At 42.5% G+C, this 19,634-nt stretch overlaps 1 protein-coding gene across 1 annotated transcript in view; it reads left to right on the forward strand.

The window, feature by feature from the left end:
• TRPM8 (transient receptor potential cation channel subfamily M member 8) overlaps positions 1-19,634 on the forward strand; it is a 246,965-nt gene that overhangs the window by 159,685 nt on the left and 67,646 nt on the right.

A 19,634-nucleotide genomic window follows, 5' to 3' on the forward strand; every position in this document is an offset into this window, starting at 1 on the left:
AGCTGAAGACCGTCCTCTCTGGAACTGAAGACCGGCGATGCAGGAACTGAAGATCGGCAACGCTGGAACTGAAGACCGGAGCCATGGAGCCTTCAAATTCAAATCAGCCAATCGGATAAAAGCTACTTTAATTCTATTGGCTGATTTGAATAGCCAATAGAATAAGAGCTACTGTACAATTGCTACTGTATATTACCCCCTAATCTAATCCCCCTACACCGCCGCCACCTATATTAACTATATTAACCCCTAATCTGACCCCCCTACACTGCCGCCCCTAATCTGACCCCCCTACACCGCCGCCACCTATATTAACAATATTAACCCTAATTATATTAGGGTTAATATAGTTGATATAGTTATTATATTATATATATTATTAATATACGCCTAGATTTAGAGTTTGGCGTTAGCCGTCAAAACCAGCGTTAGGGGCTCCTAACGCTGGTTTTGGGCTACCGCTGGTATTTAGAGTCAGTCAGGAAAGGGTCTAACGCTCACTTTCCAGCCGCGACTTTTCCATACCGCAGATCCCCCTATGCCATTTGCGTATCCTATCTTTTCAATGGGATCTTTCTAACGCCGGTATTTAGAGTCTTGGCTGAAGTGAGCGTTAGAAATCTAACGACAAAACTCCAGCCGCAGCAAAAAGCCAGGAGTTAAGAGCTTTCTGGGCTAATGCCGGTTCATAAAGCTCTTAACTACTGTGCTCTAAAGTACACTAACACCCATAAACTACCAATGCACCCCTAAACCGAGGTCCCCCCACATCGCTGCCACTCTATTAAATTTTTTTAACCCCTAATCTGCCGACCGCACACCGCCGCAACCTACATTATCCCTATGTACCCCTAATCTGCTGCCCCTAACATTGCCGACCCCTATATTATATTTATTAACCCCTAATCTGCCCCCCACAACGTCGCCGCCACCTACCTACAATAATTAACCCCTAATCTGCCGAACGGACCTCACCGCTACTATAATAAAGTTATTAACCCCTAATCCGCCTCACTCCCGCCTCAATAACCCTATAATAAATAGTATTAACCCCTAATCTGCCCTCCCTAACATCACCGACACCTAACTTCAAGTATTAACCCCTAATCTGCTGACCGGACCTCACCGCTACTATAATAAAGTTATTAACCCCTAATCCGCCTCACTCCCGCCTCAATAACCCTATAATAAATAGTATTAACCCCTAATCTGCCCTCCCTAACATCACCGACACCTAACTTCAAGTATTAACCCCTAATCTGCTGACCGGACCTCGCCGCTACTCTATTTTTTAACCCATAAAGCTAAATCTAACCCTAACACTATCACCCCCCTAAGATAAATATAATTTTTATCTAACGAAATAATTATTAAATAACTTAATCCTATTTAAAGCTAAATACTTACCTGTAAAATAAACCCTAATATAGCTACAATATAAATAATAATTATATTGTAGCTATTTTAGGATTAATATTTATTTTACAGGCAACTTTGTAATTATTTTAACCAGGTACAATAGCTATTAAATAGTTAATAACTATTTAATAGCTACCTAGTTAAAATAATTACAAAATTACCTGTAAAATAAATCCTAACCTAAGTTACAATTAAACCTAACACTACACTATCAATAAATTAATTACATAAAATACCTACAAATAAATACAATTAAATAAACTAACTAAAGTACAAAAAATAAAAAAAGAACTAAGTTACAAAAAAAAAAAAAATAAGTTACAAACATTAGAAAAATATTACAACAATTTTAAGCTAATTACACCTACTCTAAGCCCCCTAATAAAATAACAAAGCCCCCCAAAATAAAAAAATGCCCTACCCTATTCTAAAATTAAAATAGAAAAGCTCTTTTACCTTACCAGCCCTTAAAAGGGCCTTTTGTGGGGCATGCCCCAAAGAATTCAGCTCTTTTGCCCGTAAAAAACCCCATACAATACCCCCCCAACATTACAACCCACCACCCACATACTCCTAATCTAACCCAAACCCCCCTTAAATAAACCTAACACTAAGCCCCTGAAGATCATCCTAACTTATCTTCACCACGCCGGGTATCACCGATCGGTCCAGGCTCCGAAGTCTTCATCCAAGCCCAAGCGGGGGCTGAAGATGTCCATGATCCGGCTGAAGTCTTGGCCCAAGCGGGGGATGAAGATGTCCATGATCCGGCTGAAGTCTTGATCCAAGCGGGAGCTGAAGAGGTCCATGATCCGGATGAAGTCTTCTATCAAGCGGCATCTTCAATCTTCTTTCTTCCAGATCCATCTTCATCCCGCCGATGTGGAACATCCTTCTTCACCGACGACTTCCCGACGAATGACGGTTCCTTTAAGGGACGTCATCCAAGATGGCGTCCCTCGAATTCCGATTGGCTGATAGGATTCTATCAGCCAATCGGAATTAAGGTAGGAAAATTCTGATTGGCTGATAGACTTCAGCCCCCGCTTGGGCTTGGATGAAGACTTCGGAGCCTGGACGGATCGGTGATACCCTGCGTGGTGAAGATAAGGTAGGATGATCTTCAGGGGCTTAGTGTTAGGTTTATTTAAGGGGGGTTTGGGTTAGATTAGGGGTATGTGGGTGGTGGGTTGTAATGTTGGGGGGGTATTGTATGTTTTTTTTTACAGGCAAAATAGCTGAATTCTTTGGGGCATGCCCCACAAAAGGCCCTTTTAAGGGCTGGTAAGGTAAAAGAGCTTTTCTATTTTAATTTTAGAATAGGGTAGGGCATTTTTTTTATTTTGGGGGGCTTTGTTATTTTATTAGGGGGCTTAGAGTAGGTGTAATTAGCTTAAAATTGTTTGAATATTTTTCTAATGTTTGTAAATTATTTTTTTATTTTTTGTAACTTAGTTCTTTTTTTATTTTTTATACTTTAGTTAGTTTATTTAATTGTATTTATTTGTAGGTATTTTATTTAATTAATTTATTGATAGTGTAGTGTTAGGTTTAATTGTAACTTAGGTTAGGATTTATTTTACAGGTAATTTTGTAATTATTTTAACTAGGTAGCTATTAAATAGTTATTAACTATTTAATAGCTATTATACCTGGTTAAAATAATTACAAAGTTGCCTGTAAAATAAATATTAATCCTAAAATAGCTACAATATAATTATTCGTTATATTGTAGCTATATTAGGGTTTATTTTACAGGTAAGTATTTAGCTTTAAATAGGATTTATTTCGTTAGATAAAAATTATATTTATATTTAGTGTTAGGGTTAGACTTAGCTTTAGGGGTTAATAAATTTAATAGAGTAGCGGTGAGGTCCGGTCGGCAGATTAGGGGTTAATACTTGAAGTTAGGTGTCGGTGATGTTAGGGAGGGCAGATTAGGGGTTAATACTATTTATTATAGGGTTATTGAGGCGGGAGTGAGGCGGATTAGGGGTTAATACCTTTATTATAGTAGTGGTAGAATAGAATAAGAGCTACTGTAATTCTATTGGCTATTCTAATCAGCCAATAGAATTAAAGTAGCTTTCATCCGATTGGCTGATTTGAATTTGAAGGCTCAAATCAGCCAATAGGAATTCAAGGGACGCCATTTTTAATTGCGTACCTTGAATTCCGATTCAGTGTACGGCGGCGATCGTATGAAGAGGATCCTCCATGCTCCATGGCTCTGGTCTTCAGTTCCAGCATCGCCAATCTTCAGTTCCTGCATCGCCGGTCTTCAGTTCCAGAGAGGACGGTCTTCAGCTCCGCGGTCATCGGTCTTCAACTCATCCGCTCTGCGCCGGCTGGTTCCTGGAAGAAGAAGAGGTCGCCGCCTGGAAGAAGACTTCTCCGCCTGGAAAAGGACCTTCTCCACCGGTCTTCAGGACAGGTAAGGAGCACTTTGGGGGTTAGACTTAGGTTTTTTATAAGGGGGGATAGGGTGGGTTTTAGAGTAGGGGTGTGTGGGTGGTGGGTTGTAATGGGGGGGTTGTTCTTTTTTTTCACAGGTAAAAGACCTGATTACTTTGGGGCAATGCCCCACAAAAGGCCCTTTTAAGGGCTGGTAATAGAGCTGATTACTTTTTGTATTTTAGTTTAGGGTAGGGACATTTTTTTATTTTGGGGGGCTTTGTTATTTTATTAGGGGGCTTAGATTAGGTGTAATTAGCTTAAAATTCTTGTAATCTTTTTTTATTTTTTGTAATTTAGTGTTTGTTTATTTTTGTAATTTAATTTAGTGTATTTAATTATATTTTAGTTTAGATAATTGGAGTTTATTTAATTAATTTATTGATAGTGTAGGTGTATTTGTAACTTAGGTTAGGATTTATTTTACAGATAAATTGGTAATTATTTTAACTAGGTAGCTATTAAATAGTTATTAACTATTTAATAGCTATTGTACCTAGTTAAAATAAATACCAAGTTACCTGTAAAATAAATATAAACCCTAAAATAGCTACAATGTAATTATTAGTTATATTGTAGCTATCTTAAGGTTTATTTTATAGGTAAGTATTTAGTTTTAAATAGGAATATTTTAGTTAATACGATTAATATTATTTAGATTTATTGCCCTAATAATTAAGTTAGGGGTGTTAGGGTTAGATAGGGTTAATATAGTTAATATATATAATCTGATTATGTATTATAGGGAGTAGCTCCATTAACCTAGGGGCTTTCTTATGCTTCCATCTCTTGAGGATTATATTTCTTGGCGAGCAATGTTATGGTGTTGATAAAATAAGTGTTTATAGTGCCAATTTCATACTCAAATATGAATAGAATTTGCTACTGATCTATAATATTATAGTCCAAGGTTTTCTTATGCCAATCATTTATTTCATTCCAAAATGTTTTAATCTCCCTACAAGACCAAAAATAATGTTCTAGATCTGCCTGTATACTAGAGCATTTAGGGCATTTCATTTGAGAAATTTTATTCCATTTATTCATAATTGCTGGAGGTATGATCTATAGATAATTTTAAGGTGTGATGCTCTTAAATTTGTCGATGATGCTGTTTTCCTAGCACTCACGATAGAGGCTTTCAACCTATTTTCATTTATTAGGGTATACCCCTTTGAATGCCACTTTTTAGTTACTAAAGTCAAATTATTTCTTCCCTCTGTCTCTAGAATAGCTGTATACCATTTGGAGATGCTGAGATTTCCATTATTACACTGTCTAAAGCAGACCTCTAGAGAGTAATCCATTGCCAATCCCATCCAAATCCCATAGTTAATTCTCTTATATAACGTCTTATCTGTAGGTATGCAAAAACATCTGTGTTCATTAGATCAAACTCATTTTTTAATTCCTCACAGGATTTTATATGTTTATCATGTCTATTCAAAAACTGAATGAGGGGGGTTTTAGAGCTTGTATTTCCCATCTAAAAAAGATTAGCAATTCTAAATCTTCAATAAATTGTGGGGTTCCAGAAACTGGGGCAAAATAGGAAATGCAATAATTAATGCCCATCCTCTGATTTTATTGAAAATTCTTCTGTATTTTTTGACCTGCCTGGGGATATGTTTAGCTTGGACATGTAGTAATGCTTTTAGCGTATAGGGCTTTATAATCTAATTTTCTAATAATATGGGAGAGTTATGAGGCTGATCCAGTAACCATTCTGCGGCAAATTTACACAGACAGGCCCATATGTAATATCTTAGATTAGGTAATGCTAGCCCACCGTAGCTATTGAGTTGTATTAGCTTGGTATTAGAAATTCTATTATTTTCCCCTCCAGTAAAAGTCCATACTATGGTCTTAAACCGTCTAATATTTTTTTCTGATAAAATTATGGGTACATTTTGTAGTTTATACAGAAGTTTAGGGAGAATAATCATTTTTATAAGATTAATTTTCCCAGTTAGTGAAATATATATTTTTTGACAATTTTGAATGATGTTTGGTATCTTTACAAATATGTCTTGTAGGTTTAGCTGGTACCATTCCTCAGGCGATGCCCTTATACCAAGATATGTAATTGTTTTGACTACCTTAAACAGGATTTCAACTTTTGAGGCCCTTTTAGTTTTGTTTAGCCACAATAGTAATGACTTGTTTAGGTTCATTTTCTACCCAGATATCAGACTGAACATTCTACACAATTTTAGTAGTATTGGCAAATTTTCCAAAAGATTACTAATAAACACAAGTAGCTCATCCGCATAAAACAGAATTTTAGCTTCCATATTTTTAACTTCAATACCTTCTATTTCTTTTCTTATTCTGATAGCTAATGGTTCTATTGAAACATTAAAAAGTAGGGGATACAGTAGGCATCCCTGTCTTCTACCTTTTCTCAGTTGGATATATTGAGTGGGGGTCACATTAATTATCGCCTAGATTACGAGTTCTGCATTAGCCTTAAAAAGCAGTGTTAAGGGGTCCTAACGCTGCTTTTTAACGCCCGCTGGTATTACGAGTCAGGCAGGTACAGATGTACCGCTCACTTTTTTTCTGTGACTTTTCCATACCGCAAATCCCCTTACGTCAATTGCGTATCCTATCTTTTTAATGGGATTTTCCTAATGCTGGTATTACAAGTCTTGGAGAAAGTGAGCGGTACAGCCTCTACCTCCAAGACTCCTACCAAATATAAACGTCAGTAGTTAAGAGTTTTATGGGCTAATGCCGGAACATAAAGCTCTTAACTAAAGTGCTAAAAAGTACACTAACACCCATAAACTACCTATGAACCCCTAAACCGAGGCCCCCCCCACATCGCAAACACTATAATAAAATTATTTAACCCCTTATCTGCCGACCGGACATCGCCGCCACCTACATTATACCTATGAACCCCTTATCTGCTGCCCCTAACATCGCGACACCTACATTATATTTATTAACCCCTAATATGCCACCCCCAACGTCGCCACCACCTAACTACAATTATTAACCCCTAATCTGAAGACCGGACATCGCCGCCACTATAATAAATGTATTAACCCCTAAACCGCCGCACTCCCGCCTTGCAAACACTATAATAAATTTTATTAACCCCTAATCTGCCGCCCCCAACGTCGCCGCCACCTACCTACAATTATTAACCCCTAATCTGCTGCCCCCAATGTCGCCGCTACTATATTAAATGTATTAACCCCTAAACCTAAGCCTAACCCTAACACCTCCTAACTTAAATCTATTTTTAATAAATCTAAATAAAATTTCTATAATTATATAAATTATTCCTATTTAAAACTAAATACTTACCTATAAAATAAACCCTAATATAGCTACAATATAACTAATAGTTACATTGTAGCTATTTTAGGATTTATATTTATTTTACAGGCAACTTTGTATTTATTTTAACTAGGTACAATAGCTATTAAATAGTTAATAACTATTTAATAGCTACCTAGTTAAATAATTACAAAATTACCTGTAAAATAAATCCTAAACTAAGTTACAATTACACCTAACACTACACTATCAATAAATTAATTAAATAAATTAACTACAATTATGTAAAATAAAATACAATTAAATAAACTAAACTATATTAACAAAAAAACAAAATATTACAAGAAGTTTAATCTAATTACACCTAATCTAAGCCCCCTAATAAAATAAAAAAGCTCCCCAAAATAATAAAATTCCCTATCCTAAACTAAATTACAAAGTAATCAGCTCTTTTACCACCCCTTAAAAGGGCTTTTTGCGGGGCATTGCCCCAAAGTAATCAGCTCTTTTACCTGTAAAAGAAAGAAATACAATACCCCCCCCGACATTACAACCCACCACCCACACACCCCTACTCTAAAACCAATCCGATCCCCCCTTAAAAAAACCTAACACTACCCCATTAAAGATCACCCTACCTTGAGCCGTGTTCACCTAGCCGGGCACCAATGGGGCAGAAGAGGACATCCAGACCAGCAGAAGTCTTCATCCTATCCGGGCAGAAGAGGACATCCGGACCGGCAGACATCTTCATCCAGGCGGCATCTTCTATCTTCATCCTTCCGGAGCGGAGCGGGTCAATCTTCAAGCCATCCGAAGCGGAGCATCCTCTTCCATCCGACGGTACCTTTAAGTGACGTCATCCAAGATGGCATCCCTTCAATTCTGATTGGCTGATAGGATTCTATCAGCCAATCGGAATTAAGGTAGGAAAAATCTGATTGGTTGATTTAAACAGCCAATCGGATTGAAGCTCAATCAGATTGGCTGATTGGATCAGCCAATAGAATTGACCTCGCATTCTATTGGCTGATCCAAATGCGTCCAAATGCCTCCATAGACATAAAAAGATGATCCTACACTATGGAGTCAAAAGCCTTCTCAGCATCAATTCATATGAATGCTGAGTCGGCTAATGTATTCCCTGACTCTGGCTTTTTCTGATTCCATATATGATCTAGTATAACATGTCTACCTTATATTTAAGGTAGATGTCCTTCTGGCCATAAAACCTACTTGATCTGAGTGAATTTCTTCCTTTAGTCCTACTTTTAGTTGATTTGCCATAATAGAGGCCATTAATTTATATTCTACATTTAACAGTGAGATTGGCCTGTATGCATTCATGTCTTCTGAGTCTTTACCTTTTTTTAAGAATAAGAGTAGTTAGGGCCCTCGTGAAATTCTGAGAAATCAGGATTTTTTTAATAAAATATTCATTAAAAAAGTTTGTCAGAATAGGTACAATCTCAGGTTTAATCATCCTATCAAATTCTAATGGAATTTGGTCAGGTCCCTGGGCTTTAGAGAGGCAGCATTAATTACCAATACCACCTCTTCTTCGGTTATTGGTAAGCTAATTTTGGCCAGGGTCTCTCTGTCTATAGTTGGTGTAATGGTTTTAGACCAAAACCAAGTCTTTTCCTCTTGATTCACTTGAGGTTTGGAATACAGCTTTTGATAAAACTAGAGGAAAAATCTGTTGATCTCTGACATTTTAGTGTATCTTTCCCCCTCCACTTTTATTGCTTCAATAGAATTCTGTTTTTTAGTTAATTTGGCAATTTTCGCAAAGGTAACGGCCAATTTTATTACCAAATTTAAAAAAATTAGCCTGTTTTTTAAATTCTATTCTATGTGTTTCTTGGAATATAAATAAATCTCTCTTTTTTAAATTGTGTATACATTTCCCAGCTGTTCTTTGTTGGCAAAGCCAGATATCTATTCTATGCATTGGTTACCTGGTTATTTAATTGGTTTTCTCTGGCTTTCCTTTTCGTGTTGAAAGCCACCATATAACTCTTAACATCTCCTTTAAGTACTACCTTTGCAGCTTTCAAAAAAATCTCTACTTTGGAGAGAGAGTCCCTATTATAGTTATAATAATCTTTCCATTTTCTTTTAAAAAATTGTTGGAAACTATTGTTATTAAGCATAAATTTGGGAAAATAAAAGTTATGGCAGTAATTTCATACTTGAAAGTGGAATATTTAAAACTATTGGGGCATGGTACAAGATTAAAAATAAGTCAATTCTCGAAAATGTATGATAGGTTTTGGATTCACATGTGTACCCTTTAAGGTCAGGGTTATGTATTCACCAAACATCATTAAATTTAAAAAAAAACAAACAACTATTAAGAGTCCAGGAGGCCGAGTTACCCAGATTTATCTTTTTATTAATTAGGCTGATTTGGCCAATTGGAATCTTGAGAATGTAATTTTAAACAATTTTCCAATCTACTTTTGTCATCAAATTTGCTTTGTTCTCTTGGTATTCTTAGTTGAAAGCTAAACCTAGGAGGTTCATATGCTAATTTCTAAACCCTTGAAGGCCGCCTCTTCTCTCAGGGCATTTTGACAGTTTTTCACCACTAGAGGGTGTTAGTTCATGTGTGTCATATAGATAACACTGTGCTCATGCACGTGGAGCCCCAGGGAGCCAGCTCTGATTGGCTAAAATGGATGTCTATCAAAATAACTGAAATAAGGGGGCAGTTTGCAGAGGCTAAGGTAATCACAGAGGTAAAACGTTTATTTATATAACTGTGTTGGTCACGCAAAACTAGGGAATCGGTAATAAAGGGATTATCTATCTTTTTAAACAATACAAATTCTGGTGTAGACTGTCCCTTTAATTATTGCATAGCTACACTCTTTATCTAGGTTCTTTTGAACAATATGATACTCTAAATTTTTATTTATTAGAAAAGCTACTCCTTTTTTCCTGTGTAAGCAAGGGGTGGCAATCACCTCTCCAACCCAATTACATTTAAGTTTATCCGGCTTTTTCTTTTGTAGCCTTGTTTCCTGGATTAAAGCTATATCCGTGTTATTACATTTTTTTAAGCATTTTATAATAGCTTTTCTTTTCATTGGAGAGGTGATGCCACCTACATTCCATGATGTCAATTTAAGACAATCTTTACTTGGCATAAGAGACTAGCAAATATGCGTATACCATGAGAGGGTCTTCATGTGAGGAGGGAGAGGAGGGAGAAATATGATAAAAAAACTGTTTTTTTTTATCATATGTGCCATAATTCTAGTTCTTAGCCTTAAGATTAGAGCAAACATTATCTGCTTCTTGATACTGCTTTAGTTTAAATGTATCTTCTATTTCAACTTTAAGAATAGCTGGATAGGTGACAAATGCTTTAAATCCCTTACTGATTACTTCAGCGCACAATTGTGGCATCACTTTTCTTTTTCAATGAACAATCATGGAGGTGGCACTCAGAGTAAAAGCATAATCCTTTATTGAAGAGCAACATTTCGGGCTTCTGCCCCTTTCTTAAGCTCAGACAGGATTGTGTTTTTACTCTGAGTGCCACCTCCATTATTGTTTACTGAACTTTACTATTGGGCTTTTTGACGGGAGCCTGGCAGGTGTTGCACCGTCCGGCTATAACGGATTGTAAAACAGGTGAAGTGCTGATAACGTGTTTTTTCTAATCTCTTTTCTTTTTGCCATGGTATCTGTAGAAAAATCTTGGAAGATAAAAACTTTATTACCCACCATCTGTATTTGATTTTGTACTTCTCTACAGCATCTTAATATTTTCAGCTTGTCTTGAAAATGTAATAGTTTTGCTGTAATAGGTCTAGGCATTGTCAGGCCCTTAGCATTCTGTCTGATAGAGTCTATTCTCTGTATTATTTCAACAACAATTGGAGGCTCAGACATAGAATAATGGATCCAGTATAAAAGGTCTGTAGTAATTAAGTCTACAAACGATTCAGGTATACAATTTTTTCTCATTACCATAAACACGGAACACATATGGAAATATTTATTTCCCATAATAAAACTAAATCACCAGCAATGCCAGTTTAAAGTAGAGAAAAAAATAGGATAAGCCAGAAAGAAATGAATTCTGACAATACAGAATTTTCTTACCCTTAAGGACCAGGACTATTTTTACATTTTGTGCAGTGTTTGTGTTTAGCTGTAATTTTCCTCTTACTCATTTACTGTACCCACACATATTATATACCGTTTTTCTCACAATTAAATGGACTTTCTAAAGATACCATTATTTTCCTCATATCTTATAATTTACTATAAAAAAATGATAAAATATGAGGAAAAATTGAAAAAAACACACTTTTTCTAACTTTGACCCCCAAAATCTGTTACATATCTAAAACCACCAAAAAACACCCATGCTAAATAGTTTCTAAATTTTGTCCTGAGTTTAGAAATACCCAATGTTTACATGTTCTTTGCTTTTTTTTGTGCAAGTTATAGGGCAATAAATACAAGAAGCACTTTGCTATTTCCAAACCTTTTTTTTTTTTAAATTAGTCATAGTTGTAACACAATAATATCTGTTAGGAATCCCTGAATATTCCTTGACATGTATATATATTTTTTTAGTAGACAACCCAAAGTATTAATCTAGGCCCATTCTGGTATATTTCATGCCACCATTTCACCGCCAAATGCGATCAAATAAAAAAAAATTGTTTACTTTTTCACAAACTTTTACACAAACTTTAGGTTTCTCACTGAAATTATTTGCAAACAGCTTGTGCAATTATGGCACAAATGGTTGTAAATGCTTCTCTTTGTTTAGAAATAGCAGATATATGGCTTTGGCGTTGCTTTTTGGTAATTAGAAGGCTGCTAAATGCCGCTGCGCACCACACTTGTATTATGTCAAGCAGTTAAGGGGTTAATTAGGTAACTTGTATGGTTAATTTTAGCTTTAGTGTAGTAGTCAACCCAAAGTATTGATCATTTTGGTATATTTCATGCCTCAATTTCACCGCAAAAAACGATCAAATAAAAAAAATAGTTCACTTTTTCACAAACTTTAGGTTTCTGCTTTAGTGTAGAGATCAGCCTCCCACCTGACACATCCCACCCCCTAATCGCTCCCTGACCCCCCTCAAACAGCTTTCTTCCCTCCCCCACCATCTTAAGTACTGGCAGAAAGTCTGCCAGTACTAAAATAAAAAGCATTCTTTGATTCTGCAGTGTTGGAAACCCCCTTAGCCCCCAACCTCCCTGATCCCCCCATACAGCTCTCTAACCCTCCCCACTCTATCTGCCGCCATCTTGGGTACTGGCAGCTGTCTGCCAGTACCCAGTTTGCCAAAAAAAATGTGTTTTTTATTTTTTTATATACAATAAAACTTTTTGAGTAGTGTAGCTTCCCCCTCCCAGATCCCTTGCCCAACATTTATTCCCCCCTCCCTCCCTCTCCCTCCATCCCATACATTTTCAATACATTTATGTAAATGTGGCGTATGCATGCACGCATTCGCTCCCCCGCACCCACGCTCCTGCCACATGGCACACAGCCTCTACATGGCACACAGCCTCTACATGGCACACAGCCTCTACATGGCACACAACCTCTTCATGGCACACAACCTCTACATGGCACACAGCCTCTACATGACACTCTTTAGACCACTGGGATATTCGGCCCTTGTTCAATCTACCACACAGCTTCTACATAAAACAAATCCTCTGCATGACACATATCCTCTACATACCACACAGCCTCTACATGACACACAGCCTCTACATGACACACAGCCTCTACATGGCACAAAGCCTCTACATGACACACAGCCTCTACATGGCACACAGCCTCTACATGACACACAGCCTCTACATGACACACAGCCTCTACATGGCACACAGCCTCTACATGACACAAAGCCTCTACATGGCACACAGCCTCTACATGACACACAGCCTCTACATGACACACAGCCTCTACATACCACACAGCCTCTACATGACACACAGCCTCTACATGACACACAGCCTCTACATGACACACAGCCTCTACATGACACACAGCCTCTACATGGCACACAGCCTCTACATGACACACAGCCTCTACATGACACACAGCCTCTACATGGCACACAGCCTCTACATGACACACAGCCTCTACATGGCACACAGCCTCTACATGACACACAACCTCTACATGGCACACAGCCTCTACATGACACACAGCCTCTACATGACACACAGCCTCTACATGACACAGAGCCTCTACATGACACACAGCCTCTACATGGCACCCAGCCTCTACATGGCACCCAGTCTCTACATGACACCTAACCTCTACATGGCACACAGCCTCTACATGGCACACAGCCTCTACATGAAACACAGCCTCTACATGACACAGAGCCTCTACATGACACACAGCCTCTACATGACACACAGCCTCTACATGGCACCCAGCCTCTACATGGCACACAGCCTCTACATGGCACCCAGCCTCTACATGACACACAGTCTCTACATGACACACAGCCTCTACATGGCACCCAGCCTCTACATGGCACACAGCCTCTACATGGCACCCAGTCTCTACATGACACCCAACCTCTACATGGCACACAGCCTCTACATGGCACACAGCCTCTACATGACACACAGCCTCTACACGGCACACAGCCTCTACATGACACACAGCCTCTAAATGGCACACAGCCTCTACATGGCACACAGCCTCTACATAACACCCAGCCTCTACATGGCACACAGCCTCTACATGGCACCCAGCCTCTACATGGCACACAGCCTCTACATGGCACACAGCCTCTACATGGCACCCAGTCTCTACATGACACCCAACCTCTACATGGCACACAGCCTCTACATGGCACACAGCCTCTACATGACACACAGCCTCTACACGGCACACAGCCTCTACATGACACACAGCCTCTAAATGGCACACAGCCTCTACATAACACCCAGCCTCTACATGGCACACAGCCTCTACATGGCACACAGCCTCTACATGGCACACAGCCTCTACATGACACACAGCCTCTAAATGGCACACAGCCTCTACATAACACCCAGCCTCTACATGGCACACAGCCTCTACATGGCACCCAGCCTCTACATGGCACACAGCCTCTACATGGCACCCAGTCTCTACATGACACCCAGCCTCTACATGGCACACAGCCTCTACATGACACACAGCCTCTACATGACACACAGCCTCTACATGACACACAGCCTCTACATGGCACACAGCCTCTACATGACACACAGCCTCTACATGACACACAGCCTCTACATGGCACACAACCTCTACATGGCACACAGCCTCTACATGACACACAGCCTCTACATGACGCACAGCCTCTACATGGCACACAGCCTCTACATGACACACAGCCTCTACATGACACACAGCCTCTACAAGTCACCCAGCCTCTACATGGCACACAGCCTCTACATGACACACAGCCTCTACATGGCACACAGCCTCTACATGGCACACAGCCTCTACATGGCACACAACCTCTACATGGCACACAGCCTCTACATGACACACAGCCTCTACATGACACACAGCCTCTACATGGCACACAGCCTCTACATGGCACCCAGCCTCTACATGGCACCCAGCCTCTACATGGCACACAGCCTCTACATGACACACAGCCTCTACATGGCACACAGCCTCTACATGGCACCCAGCCTCTACATGGCACACAGCCTCTACATGGCACCCAGCCTCTACATGGCACCCAGCCTCTACATGGCACACAGCCTCTACATGGCACCCAGTCTCTACATGGCACAAAGCCTCTACATGACACACAGTCTCTACATGGCACCCAGCCTCTACATGGCACCCAGTCTCTACATGACACCTAACCTCTACATGGCACACAGCCTCTACATGGCACACAGCCTCTACATGAAACACAGCCTCTACATGACACAGAGCCTCTACATGACACACAGCCTCTACATGACACACAGCCTCTACATGGCACCCAGCCTCTACATGGCACACAGCCTCTACATGGCACCCAGCCTCTACATGACACACAGTCTCTACATGACACACAGCCTCTACATGGCACCCAGCCTCTACATGGCACACAGCCTCTACATGGCACCCAGTCTCTACATGACACCCAACCTCTACATGGCACACAGCCTCTACATGGCACACAGCCTCTACATGACACACAGCCTCTACATGGCACCCAGCCTCTACATGGCACACAGCCTCTACATGGCACCCAGCCTCTACATGACACACAGTCTCTACATGACACACAGCCTCTACATGGCACCCAGCCTCTACATGGCACACAGCCTCTACATGGCACCCAGTCTCTACATGACACCCAACCTCTACATGGCACACAGCCTCTACATGGCACACAGCCTCTACATGACACACAGCCTCTACATGGCACACAGCCTCTACATGACACACAGCCTCTAAATGGCACACAGCCTCTACATGGCACACAGCCTCTACATGACACCCAGCCTCTACATGGCACACAGCCTCTACATGGCACCCAGCCTCTACATGGCACACAGCCTCTACATGGCACACAGCCTCTACATGGCACCCAGTCTCTACATGACACCCAACCTCTACATGGCACACAGCCTCTACATGGCACACAGCCTCTACATGACACACAGCCTCTACACGGCACACAGCCTCTACATGACACACAGCCTCTAAATGGCACACAGCCTCTACATAACACCCAGCCTCTACATGGCACACAGCCTCTACATGGCACACAGCCTCTACACGGCACACAGCCTCTACATGACACACAGCCTCTACATGGCACACAGCCTCTACATAACACCCAGCCTCTACATGGCACACAGCCTCTACATGGCACCCAGCCTCTACATGGCACACAGCCTCTACATGGCACCCAGTCTCTACATGACACCCAGCCTCTACATGGCACACAGCCTCTACATGACACACAGCCTCTACATGACACACAGCCTCTACATGACACACAGCCTCTACATGGCACACAGCCTCTACATGACACACAGCCTCTACATGACACACAGCCTCTACATGGCACACAGCCTCTACATGGCACACAGCCTCTACATGGCACACAGCCTCTACATGACGCACAGCCTCTACATGGCACACAGCCTCTACATGACACACAGCCTCTACATGACACACAGCCTATACATGTCACCCAGCCTCTACATGGCACACAGCCTCTACATGACACACAGCCTCTACACGGCACACAGCCTCTACATGGCACACAGCCTCTACATGGCACACAACCTCTACATGGCACACAGCCTCTACATGACACACAGCCTCTACATGACACACAGCCTCTACATGGCACACAGCCTCTACATGGCACCCAGCCTCTACATGGCACCCAGCCTCTACATGGCACACAGCCTCTACATGACACACAGCCTCTACATGGCACACAGCCTCTACATGGCACCCAGCCTCTACATGGCACACAGCCTCTACATGGCACCCAGCCTCTACATGGCACACAGCCTCTACATGGCACACAGCCTCTACATGGCACCCAGTCTCTACATGGCACAAAGCCTCTACATGACACACAGTCTCTACATGGCACCCAGCCTCTACATGGCACCCAGTCTCTACATGACACCTAACCTCTACATGGCACACAGCCTCTACATGGCACACAGCCTCTACATGACACACAGCCTCTACATGACACACAGCCTCTACATGACACACAGCCTCTACATGACACACAGCCTCTACATGGCACCCAGCCTCTACATGGCACACAGCCTCTACATGGCACCCAGCCTCTACATGACACACAGTCTCTACATGACACACAGCCTCTACATGGCACCCAGCCTCTACATGGCACACAGCCTCTACATGGCACCCAGTCTCTACATGACACCCAACCTCTACATGGCACACAGCCTCTACATGGCACACAGCCTCTACATGACACACAGCCTCTACATGGCACACAGCCTCTACATGACACACAGCCTCTACATGGCACACAGCCTCTACATGGCACACAGCCTCTACATAACACCCAGCCTCTACATGGCACACAGCCTCTACATGGCACCCAGCCTCTACATGGCACACAGCCTCTACATGGCACACAGCCTCTACATGGCACCCAGTCTCTACATGACACCCAACCTCTACATGGCACACAGCCTCTACATGGCACACAGCCTCTACATGACACACAGCCTCTACACGGCACACAGCCTCTACATGACACACAGCCTCTAAATGGCACACAGCCTCTACATAACACCCAGCCTCTACATGGCACACAGCCTCTACATGGCACACAGCCTCTACATGACACACAGCCTCTACATGGCACACAGCCTCTACATGACACACAGCCTCTACATGGCACACAGCCTCTACATGACACCCAGCCTCTACATGGCACACAGCCTCTACATGGCACCCAGCCTCTACATGGCACACAGCCTCTACATGGCACCCAGTCTCTACATGACACCCAGCCTCTACATGGCACACAGCCTCTACATGACACACAGCCTCTACATGACACACAGCCTCTACATGACACACAGCCTCTACATGGCACACAGCCTCTACATGACACACAGCCTCTACATGACACACAGCCTCTACATGGCACACAGCCTCTACATGGCACACAGCCTCTACATGACACACAGCCTCTACATGACGCACAGCCTCTACATGGCACACAGCCTCTACATGACACACAGCCTCTACATGACACACAGCCTCTACAAGTCACCCAGCCTCTACATGGCACACAGCCTCTACATGACACACAGCCTCTACATGGCACACAGCCTCTACATGGCACACAGCCTCTACATGGCACACAACCTCTACATGGCACACAGCCTCTACATGACACACAGCCTCTACATGACGCACAGCCTCTACATGGCACACAGCCTCTACATGGCACCCAGCCTCTACATGGCACACAGCCTCTACATGGCACACAGCCTCTACATGACACACAGCCTCTACATGGCACACAGCCTCTACATGGCACCCAGCCTCTACATGGCACACAGCCTCTACATGGCACCCAGCCTCTACATGGCACCCAGCCTCTACATGGCACACAGCCTCTACATGGCACCCAGTCTCTACATGGCACAAAGCCTCTACATGACACACAGTCTCTACATGGCACCCAGCCTCTACATGGCACCCAGTCTCTACATGACACCTAACCTCTACATGGCACACAGCCTCTACATGGCACACAGCCTCTACATGAAACACAGCCTCTACATGACACAGAGCCTCTACATGACACACAGCCTCTACATGACACACAGCCTCTACATGGCACCCAGCCTCTACATGGCACACAGCCTCTACATGGCACCCAGCCTCTACATGACACACAGTCTCTACATGACACACAGCCTCTACATGGCACCCAGCCTCTACATGGCACACAGCCTCTACATGGCACCCAGTCTCTACATGACACCCAACCTCTACATGGCACACAGCCTCTACATGGCACACAGCCTCTACATGACACACAGCCTCTACACGGCACACAGCCTCTACATGACACACAGCCTCTAAATGGCACACAGCCTCTACATGGCACACAGCCTCTACATAACACCCAGCCTCTACATGGCACACAGCCTCTACATGGCACCCAGCCTCTACATGGCACACAGCCTCTACATGGCACACAGCCTCTACATGGCACCCAGTCTCTACATGACACCCAACCTCTACATGGCACACAGCCTCTACATGGCACACAGCCTCTACATGACACACAGCCTCTACACGGCACACAGCCTCTACATGACACACAGCCTCTAAATGGCACACAGCCTCTACATAACACCCAGCCTCTACATGGCACACAGCCTCTACATGGCACACAGCCTCTACATGGCACACAGCCTCTACATGACACACAGCCTCTACATGACACACAGCCTCTAAATGGCACACAGCCTCTACATAACACACAGCCTCTACATGGCACACAGCCTCTACATGGCACCCAGCCTCTACATGGCACACAGCCTCTATATGGCACCCAGTCTCTACATGACACCCAGCCTCTACATGGCACACAGCCTCTACATGACACACAGCCTCTACATGACACACAGCCTCTACATGACACACAGCCTCTACATGGCACACAGCCTCTACATGACACACAGCCTCTACATGACACACAGCCTCTACATGGCACACAACCTCTACATGGCACACAGCCTCTACATGACACACAGCCTCTACATGACGCACAGCCTCTACATGGCACACAGCCTCTACATGACACACAGCCTCTACATGACACACAGCCTATACAAGTCACCCAGCCTCTACATGGCACACAGCCTCTACATGACACACAGCCTCTACATGGCACACAGCCTCTACATGGCACACAACCTCTACATGGCACACAACCTCT

The sequence above is a fragment of the Bombina bombina genome, chromosome 1 (genome assembly GCF_027579735.1).
Source record: "Bombina bombina isolate aBomBom1 chromosome 1, aBomBom1.pri, whole genome shotgun sequence".
NCBI classification, from domain to species: Eukaryota; Metazoa; Chordata; class Amphibia; order Anura; family Bombinatoridae; genus Bombina; species Bombina bombina.